Source organism: Eptesicus fuscus, chromosome 6 (assembly GCF_027574615.1).
Source record: "Eptesicus fuscus isolate TK198812 chromosome 6, DD_ASM_mEF_20220401, whole genome shotgun sequence".
NCBI classification, from domain to species: domain Eukaryota; kingdom Metazoa; phylum Chordata; class Mammalia; order Chiroptera; family Vespertilionidae; genus Eptesicus; species Eptesicus fuscus.
Genome location: NC_072478.1, coordinates 78,197,269 through 78,207,096, shown reverse-complemented (window position 1 = coordinate 78,207,096; position 9,828 = coordinate 78,197,269). Strand labels below are relative to the sequence as shown.

The following is a 9,828-nucleotide window of genomic DNA, read 5'->3' as shown; positions in this document are numbered from 1 at the left end:
AGTGGAGGCCCTGGTATCTGGGATTTATTTATCTTCTGTAATTGAAACTTTGTAGCCTAGAGCGGAGGCCTGGGCCGGCCAGGGTATGCAGGAAGCTTGGTTCCTCCACTGCCGGGGAAACCCAAGCCTCCTGCTTACTCCATTTTTATTGGGATTTATTTATTTTCTATAATTGAAACTTTGTAGCCTTGAGTACAGGCCAGGGCAGGCGGAAAGCTTGGCTTCCTCCATTGCCGGGGAAACCCAAGCCTCCTGCTTGCTCCATGGCCACAGCCATCTTGGCTGGGTTAATTTGCATACTCGCTCCTGATTGGCTGGTGGGTGTGGCTTATGGGCATAGCAGATGTATGGTCAATTTGCATATCACTCTTTTATTAGATAGGAGGATACACACATACACACACACACACACACACACACACACACACACAACAGAGTCCTGGCGCATGAAATTCATGCACGTGGGGGGGGTCCCACAGCCCAGCCTACACCCTCTCAAACCTGGGATGCCTCAAGGGATGTCCAACTGCCCATTTAGGCCTGATCCTGGTGGGACATCCCTATCACAATCCAGGACTGCTGGCTCCCAACCACTCGCCTGCCTGCCTTCCTGTTTGCCCCTAACCGCTTCTGCCTGCCAGCCTGATCACCCCCTAACCACTCCCCTGCCAGCCTGATCGATGCCTAACTGCTCCCCTGCCAGCCCAATTGCCCCCAACTACCCTCCCCTGTTGGCCCGGTCACCCCTAACTGCCCTCCCTTGCCAGCCTGGTCGCCCCCAAATGCCATCCCCTGCAGGCCTGGTCCCCTCCAACTGCCCTCCCCTGCAGGCCTGGTGCCCCCCCAACTGCCCTCCCCTGCAGGCCTTGTCCCTCCCAACTTCCCTCCCTACAGGCCTGGTTGCCCCCAACTGCCCTCCTCTGCCAGCCCAGTCACCCCTAACTGCCCTCCCCTGCAGGCCTGATTACCCACAACTGCCCTCCCTTGCAGGCCTGGTCCCTCCCAACTGCCCTCCCCTGCTGGCCTGATTGCCCATAACTGCCCTCCCCTGCTGGCCATCTTTGTCCACATGGGGGCAGCCATCTTGTGTGTTGGAGTGATGGTCAATTTGCATATTGCCTCCTTATTATATAGGATTATATAGGATATATAGTTTAAAAGAAACTTCTATCACCCTGGAAATTCCACAGAATTTAGGAGCTCTGTGTCAGAAATAAAAGATGCAGCTATTACTCCCTGCCTGCCCCCCCCCACACACACACACACACACTCAGGAACTTACAAGGGTTTGAGGATCTCTTTGTCAGAAAGTGAGGACAAAAATAAAATAAGTATTTCCTATTATACAACAGGTAGCAATTCAATAGGTATTTACAGATTCTTAACTGTGTAAGAAGCTCATGTCACATCCTCCATGACTACAGGGGACACCATTTCACCACATCTTTTACTCTCCCTTCATCCCTCCTTGCCCTCAACACATACATACCTTTCCTGATGCCTACTTTGAACCCAACAGCTTTCACACCTTCCAAGCTGAGGTCTCTGTCTTTATCAGACAGAATAAAGGAATGAAGTAATAACTCCTTTCACCAAAACAGCATTTTACAAAATGTTTTTATATGCATATTAACCAATTTTTATAAAGGCCCTCTCAGGGAGGTGTTATTACCTCCATTCTATCTAATAAAGAGGGAATATGTTAATTGACCCTCCCACCATCACAAAGATGGCAGCATCCACAGCCAGTAAGGAGGGAAATGCTAATTGACTGCCCTGCCCTCAAAGATGGCAGCACCCACAGCCACAAGATTGTGGCACTCAGTCCCCTCAGCCCCACCGGGGCGGCAGGCATGCGGCAAGGCCAGGCCCGCCTCCAGGTGGACCCAGCCACTCCGCACACCTGCCTCTGGAGTCCCCCAGTCCCCTCAGCCCCCCAAGGCTGGCCCGAGGTGCAGGCAAGCCTCAGATGGTGGCTGCCCAGCTGCCCAGGGCTGCCTGAGGCTCAGGTAACCAGGGCCGGCTGAGGCTTACACTGCTGACAGTGGCAGAGCAGAGGTGTGATGGAGCATCGCCTTTCCCTGATCTCCAGGTCGCCTCTCACCCCTGAAGGCTCCCGGACTGTGAGAAGGGGCAGGCCGGGCTGAGGGCCGCCCCCCCCACCACCACCACCACCACTCCAGTGCATGAATTTTCATGCACCAGGCCTCTGGTTTTAGAGATAAAAAAACTAAATTTAAAGAACTCAAGTAATAACTCACGGTCACACAGGACCTGAACCCAGAACTTTTGACCGCTAAGCCAGGGGCCTCTTCACTGTACCCTCCAATCTGGCCTGCACTGCAATCTAAGATGTAGGGTCAGGTCCGTATACTCAAGAATCATAGTCTTGATCTGACCTAGAACTTGTCTCTGGGCAAGTTATACTCAATTCTATGTATTTGTGGACAGGCAGCACCCTAAATACCTAGCTTTACCTCTGGAAGTGACTTTTGAGAGGAGGTGAGCTGGCAAGGGCATTCAGGAAGGCCAGGAGCAAAATCTTGGGTCAGAGCTACTCTGCCCATTCTTTTTTTTAATATATTTTATTGATTTTTTACAGAGAGGAAGGGAGAGGGATAGAGAGTTAGAAACATCGATGAGAGAGAAACATCGATCAGCTGCATCCTGCACACTCCCCACTGGGTATGTGCCTGCAACCAAGGTACATGCCCTTGACCAGAATTGAACCTGGGACCCTTGAGTCTGCAGGCCGACGCTGTATCCACTGAGCCAAACCAGCCAGGGCCAAAGTAAAGTTCTTATGCAATCTACGGATTTTAGTAACAAAGACCCCAGTGCCTGGAATTTAGACAAGAGTAAGTTAGGCAGATGGTAATTAGGCTTCATTGTCCAAACTTTCCTCTTAAGATTGCCCTTTCCCATTAAGAGCCACTGGTTGTATTCCTGTGTCTTCCCTAAGGTTTTTCAGGGATGAAGAGATGGTGCCATATTCCCTCACGACTCAGGACTTGATTCTGTCATCTCTATATCTTCCCTTCTCTTATGCCCCACAGTTATCTCAGAAATACAAGCACTCATTCCTTCTAATTGCTTCTGCAGCGATTCCAGAGAGGCACATGAAAATGACTTTCCCAGGATCATATTTTACCAAACTTCTCTACAGACAGGACAACAGTTCTGGCAACAAGGTGCAATCCTTTGTATTCATTTCCTTGTCCCCTCTGGCCACAGGCTGGGCCCAGCATCACCCAGCATACCAGCCCAGGTGGGCCCAGAGGCACACAGAGAAGGACTGCTACTCCATCTGCTGGCTTGACAGCAGCTCCGGAGTGCAGCCTTTGAATTTCTTACAAGGCAGGCTCTGTGAACCAGGAGACCAACATGCTTTTCATCATGATAGAGTAGATATTCTGCCATTTTGTCAAAAGTGATGACATCTACCCCCTCCTACCTTAAACCCACAGACACAGACACAAATACACCTAGAAAACACAGAACCAAGGATTATTGGTTTAATAGGAGCTGGCTCTGCTCTGAACAAGCCTTGCTTTAGTGCTATAATAGGGGGGACCTGTATAAACTAGTAACAAGAAAACAGTTCCAAACCAGGGCAGAGGTAGAAGGGGTTAGGAAGAGGTTTAGAAAAACACTGATGACCTGGGCATTTTCTTTCTTCTTTCCATTAAGCCCTTCATCTCTACTTCCCTTCTTTATGATAAATGATTCCTCTGCAGATTATTTAACTATTCCCCAGGGCCTGTTGTCCATCCAGTGTCATTTTATGCTCACAATTTCTTCATTTCTCTATCTTATTGAGGCAAAGAAAGGATGGGGTTCCACTTTATAGGTGAGGACAAGTAAACTTCCTAAACAGAAGAGAGATGGAGAAAATGACATTACCTACCCTTACTCAGAAATAAATTACTTGTTTCCTAAGATACGTGTTTAACTATAGTAACTACTTACTCTGTTTAGAAGCTGACAGGCTCCATTATGTAGCATCAATGTCATACCAAAGGAGGTGCCAACAAATATGTAAATTTTCATAGAAATCTGCCCTAGTCGGTTATGCTCAATGGATAGAGCGTCAGCCTTTGGACCAAAGGGTCCCGGGTTCGATTCCAGTCAAGGGCATGTGTCTTGGTTGCAGGCTCCTCCCCGGCCCGGGCCCTGGTCGGGGCTCATGCAGGAGGCAACCAATTGATGTGTTTCTCTCACATCAATGTTTCTTTCTCTCTTTCCCTCTCTCTCCCACTTTCCCTAAAAATCAATGGAAAAATATCCTCGCGTGAAGATTAACAATAACAACAACAAAAAATTTTTTTCATAGAAATCAGTTGAAAAACCATTATAAAACTCTAAAACCTGCCCTAACTGGTTTGGCTCAGTGGATAGAGCATCGGCCTGTGGACTGAAAGGTCCCAGGTTCGATTCCAGCAGGGGCATGTATCTTGGTTGTGGGTACATCCCCGGGGAGGGGAGGGGGGTGGCATGCAGGAGGCAGCTGATCGATGTTTCTGACTCTCTACCCCTCTCCCTTCCTCTCTGTAAAAAATCAATAATATATATTTTAAAACAAACAAAACAAAAGAACCCTCACCCCATATCGAGGGTAAAAAGAAGCTGGTGGATATTAAGAGAAAGGTTTTAGAAAGGCTTTATTGGGCTAGAAGTGTTGATGTGCTGTGGGTACCCCCTCCAAAAAGAGGGGTGGGGGTACCTGCATTTTACCACAAGCCTAATAAGAAAGGCTACAAGGGGACCCCTAAGAGAGCTTCAAGGGGTCTCCTGAAGTTAGAGTGGCAGACTGAACTAATTTCTGACTCCAGCCCAAGAAATTTAGGGATCATTGTATGGCCTAGCAGCTGCTTTGCAATGCTAGAATCTGCCCATAGTCTCAGAGGTTTCTCATGGAGAAACTGAAAATAGACTGTTGAATTATGAGGGGCTATTGAGGAAGAAAGCAGCTGACAGAGGCGAGTTTACTTGTACAGGTCAAGTGTGTGTGTGTGTGTGTGTGTGTGTGTGTGTGTGTGTGTGTGTGTAGGGTAGTACAGATCTCTGAAGAACCCACAAAAGTGCCCCAGGAGAAAATCAGTACATGAATGAACAGCAGGGGAAATGAATGATTGAGAGGGGAAGCAGAGTCAGCCAATCAATTAATGTTTACTGAACAGCTATTAGGTGTCAGGCATAGGACTAGGTTCTAGCAATAAAATTTTGAACAAAACAGAGTCCCTGCACATGTGGAGCTTTCAAAATGCTGGAAAGATAAACACTAAACAAAATTTTACTAAAAAGTAGTAACTAATACGAATGCACAACAAACTATAGAAGATAATATGCAGGACTATTTTAGATATTAAAAATCTAATCGAGTCTGGGGGTTAGAGAAGCTTGCCTAACATTAAAACTGTGACATTAAAACTGGGACCTGAAATAGGGTTAGATAAATGACTGGTGGGGAGTACAGTGATCCAGGGAGAAGAAAGGGCATATGGAAAGGCAGAAGTAACACATTCAAGGAACTGAAAGAAGGCTGCATGGCTGGAGCATATCTTACCTTATAATAGACAAATATGCAAATTGACCGCACCTTCGCTATGCCCAAGCCACGCCCACTAACCAAGCCACGCCCATCAACCACGCCCAGCAGGAAACCGTTGCAGGGAAGCTGGGGTGCGGAGGAGCCCAAGGCCGGGAAAGCCGCCCAGGGCTTTCCCGGCCTTGGGCGCCAGCGGGGTGCCTGCTCCGATCGCAGGAGCGAGCCGACCTGGGGCATCGGCTCGCTCCTGCGATCGGGTCGCAGGGACGCTGGGGTGCAGCCGAGCCCAAGGCCTGGAAAGCCGCCCGGGGCTTTCCCGGCCTTGGGCGCCAGCGGGGTGTCTGCTCCGATCGCAGGAGCGAGCCGACCTCGGGGGTTGGCTCGCTCCTGAGATTGGGTAGCAGGGACGCTGGGTGCAGCCGAGCCCAAGGCCACCGCCCAGGGCCAAGCCGGGACCCTGAAAGAAGGTAGAAGGTGGTGGCCACAGCCAAGGCCTGGGTCCCCGGTGCCAGCAGAAAACTGGTGCAGGCAGCCACGTGAATGAAGGCCTATTGCACGAATCTTCGTGCAAACGGGCAACTAGTCTACCTATAAAGCAGGAAAGAGGCCAAACTGAGAAGGCTAAAGGGATCAGCAGAAAGTGGGGGATTTTAAATGTTGATTAAGAACAAAGCAAGTGAAAACTGTAGGATTGAAGGAACTTAAAGGCCTCAGTCCAATTACCCAGATGATACTGAAATTCTCTCTGCCTGTTTCCTATCACTGGATCCACATGAATGGAGGACAGATAGGGCTTGGCATGGGGTCACAGGAGGCTGCTGTAAGGGAGCAAGTGAAGTACCATGGAGCCCCAAGGGCTTCTCCACCCCCAGAGTATGAGTTGGAACTTTCTGACTAATCAGCCTATGTATTTGTGTGAAGATACCCTAATAGAAGTGGCCAAGGAGATGCCTGATGAGAGAGAGAGAGAGAGAGAGAGAGAGAGAGAGAGAGAGAGAGAGAGATTTGTTGTCCCATTATTTATGCACTCATTGGCTTGTCTTTTGTATATCCCCTGACCTGGGATTGAGCGGCAACCTTGGTTTATTGGGATGACGTTCTAACCAACTGAACTTCCTGACTAGGGTGGCCCCTATGATCATTAACCAAGGATAGACTATCCACATGATGAACACAGGAGAGGTAGCTATTCACATATTCACACCAAAGGACCTCTGCGGTCCGCCAAAGAGAAGTCACATGTTATCCGTGAGTCATATGGCCCTCTGCTGGAGACTACACAAAGGGATACAGACACTTAACTACTCTTAGAGTACCTAATAGCCTCAGGAAAAACTTTTGTTTATCTCTTTAAAGACCTTACCAAAATCACTCTCATGTTTGCCTTGAAACATACATAGCCTTCTTCATTTTCACCGAATGGGCAGCTCTCAGGGAAGACAATTCAGTTTAATATTTATATTCCAGGAGTCTGGATAAAGCCTGGGAACTTAAAGGGACACCAAATACTGCACAGCTTTCTGTCCCGAGCATCACTTCTCTTGAGGCCCTACGCTTTCCCCTTCTTTGGTTCCAAACACATAGGCAGTGTGAAAGAGGGCTAAGTTTGGCTACTACTCATGTAAAATAATGGAACAAGAAGAAAACCCCCCCAAAAAAAAAACTTCAAAGGGTTTTTTCCTAATAATGTGCCTCAAGATTTACTGAAACATCTAAATCTCATTTTCAGCCCATTAAAGTCTAGATTGCAAATGTACAGGTTATGTATTTTATGATGGATTTCTGATAGAATTCAGGGATCAGGGAAAAAATAAATTTTATTGATAGATTATTTGAGAGGGTCCTAGAAAACTGACTTCAACTAAAAAGAGAAAGGCAATTTAGTTTGACTCTTCAAATAAAAAGTACATTTGATTTTTTAAAATTGATTTGAGAGAGAGAAGGGAGAGAGAGGGAGAGGGAGAGAGGGAGAGAGAGTGTGAGAAAGCGAGAGCGAGAGAGAGAGAGAGAAACATCAATTTGTTGTTCCACCCATACTTGGTGAACCGGGGTGACACTCTAATCAAGGAGCTACCAGGCCAGGGCAAGTGCATCTGATTTTGAAAAACAATCACTGAGACTCACATTTTTGTGTTTAACTACCACCTTGATATTGGTCTGCCTCAGAAGACAGCAGGGTTCTGGGTTACCTTAGCATGAATGATTTATGACATTCATGAACTTGGCAACTACATCAGCTTTTCTAAACCTGGCACCCAACACCACCTGCATGTTAAGTGAAGATTTATGATTTATAAAACTCAATTCATTATGCAAAGGCACATGAATTGTCTTATATGTGCAGCCTATAACTCTCAGGACAGATAAGGAGACAGCTATGTCACAGAATTTATGATGGCTCCTTGCTAAAGTTGAAGTTGTGGAGAAAAACAAGAGAACTAACCGACCCTTTAGAGAAAAATAGCTTTAGCTAATTGATACACCCCAAATGATAAACCGGCTATCGCATACCGCTATATCTTATAGTGGCTATCGGTGAAAGTCACTTTAATCATAGTACTGAACTATGTCTACATTTTGAACATGGCAGTAATAGAACTTAAGTGACTCTTCAGAAATATCAAGTACTCTGTCAGTTTAATTCCCCCTCTCCCCCCAGTTTGGTGTCTGAGACCTCTTGCTGAGATTTCTCATAGACCCAAAGACATGGAAAGATAATTCAATACCTTGGTGTGCCCAATGGCTTCCTGCGTGCACTCTTAAAGTAGAAAAGGAAATGCTGGTTTCAATTCTGAAATGTAGCCTGTTTTCAGAGATATTTTAGAAATGCAGCAAATCTCTCCTGCAAAAAAATAGAAGATTCAGTGAAATAAATTTATGAATCTCAAGAAAGAATGAGATTATATAGACAGCCATTAAAAATGACAAGTATATGGGACCAGGTTGACAAGCAGATATCCTTAAACAAGATAATGCTAAACATAAAAGCAGAACACAAAAATCGTAAGCACATATGCCAACTGGAAAAAGGCAGTGACAGAAAGAAATGTTTCCAGCCTAGAGATTTTCAATAGTATAAAGAAAGCTTAGTGAAAAACAATCTCTATATATAAAAGGCTAAGCGACCAGTCGGCCAACTGGCTGGTAGTAATGATGCGCACTGACCACCAGGGGGCAGAAGTTCAATGCAGGAGCTGCTGAGAGACAGCAACTTTGCAGAGTGCCCTCTCGCACTCTGGGACCCCTCAGGGGATGTTGGGCTGCCGGTTTTGGCCCAATCCCCACAGGCCAGGCTGAGGGACCCCACCTGTTGGAGGGACCCCTGCTCACTCTGCAGACATCCTTCGAGCCCCGGTGCCACCCCAGGTGCGGCCAGCCGAGGAGGGACTGTGGGAGGTTGGCTCCAGGGTGTGTCTGGCCCGTCCTACCCCGCCGGCCACCTTCTAATTAATTTCCTTTCAATGTGCACGAATCCATGCACTGGGCCTCTAGTAAAATTATAAGTAACTTATTTCCAAATATCCCTGTCAATCAGGAAATAGACACATATACATGGCTACTAACTGCCCTGATTCCAAGAAGTACCCTGTCCCTCTCTCCTCTGCAGAGCTCTCTAAACGGCATTCCACTCTCCCTGTGCCATACACATCCTGGTACAGCAGCCTGGGGCAGAGCAGACTTCCTTCTGGGAAGCCATGCAAAGCTGCGGAGGGCACACACAGCCTCACCCACAGCCTCTGCGGAGTCACCTTTGCACTTTGCCATGCTCAGAAACAGTTCATAATTCTATGATGGAAGACAGATGTTCATAAGACCCATGGCAGCTATCATGCTCACAGATTCCCCCTTTCCTCTGAAGGGTTCTCTGGGCTCCTTCCAAGTAAATTGCTTGCTTCACATCATGTAATATAGACTGACACAGTCACTATTCCCATCCCAACCGCTAGTTGAATAAAATAAGAAATTAGCACTTAAACCAAAGGCCTATGAGCTGATCCTTGAGACACCTTGGCACTTTCCTTACTCTTCCCAATAAAGGAACTCTATAGGGATGGTGTAATTTAAGCTACACAGAACAGTAGCAAGGAATGTGCAAGCAGCCTGAGGGATACACTGAGGTACAGGAAGGAAACACTGAAATGTATTTATTTTTATCTTTTCCATTTTTATTTTCTATTTTTATATCTATATATATATAAGCCTAAGCAACTGGTCGACTGAACGACCAAACAACCGGTCAACCAGTAGCTACGATGCTCACTGACCACCAGGGGTCATTA

The 9,828-nt window shown here is 47.0% G+C and overlaps 1 long non-coding RNA gene across 1 annotated transcript; it reads right to left on the bottom strand.

Annotated features, from left to right (window-relative positions):
- Positions 1 to 3,501: 3,501 nt before the first annotated feature.
- On the bottom strand, positions 3,502 to 8,385 carry LOC114232007 (uncharacterized). The gene is made up of 2 exons (XR_003618058.2): positions 8,275 to 8,385; positions 3,502 to 3,869 (listed from the first exon to the last, which is right to left on the bottom strand). It is a non-coding gene; the product is annotated as an uncharacterized LOC114232007 (long non-coding RNA).
- Positions 8,386 to 9,828: the final 1,443 nt, after the last annotated feature.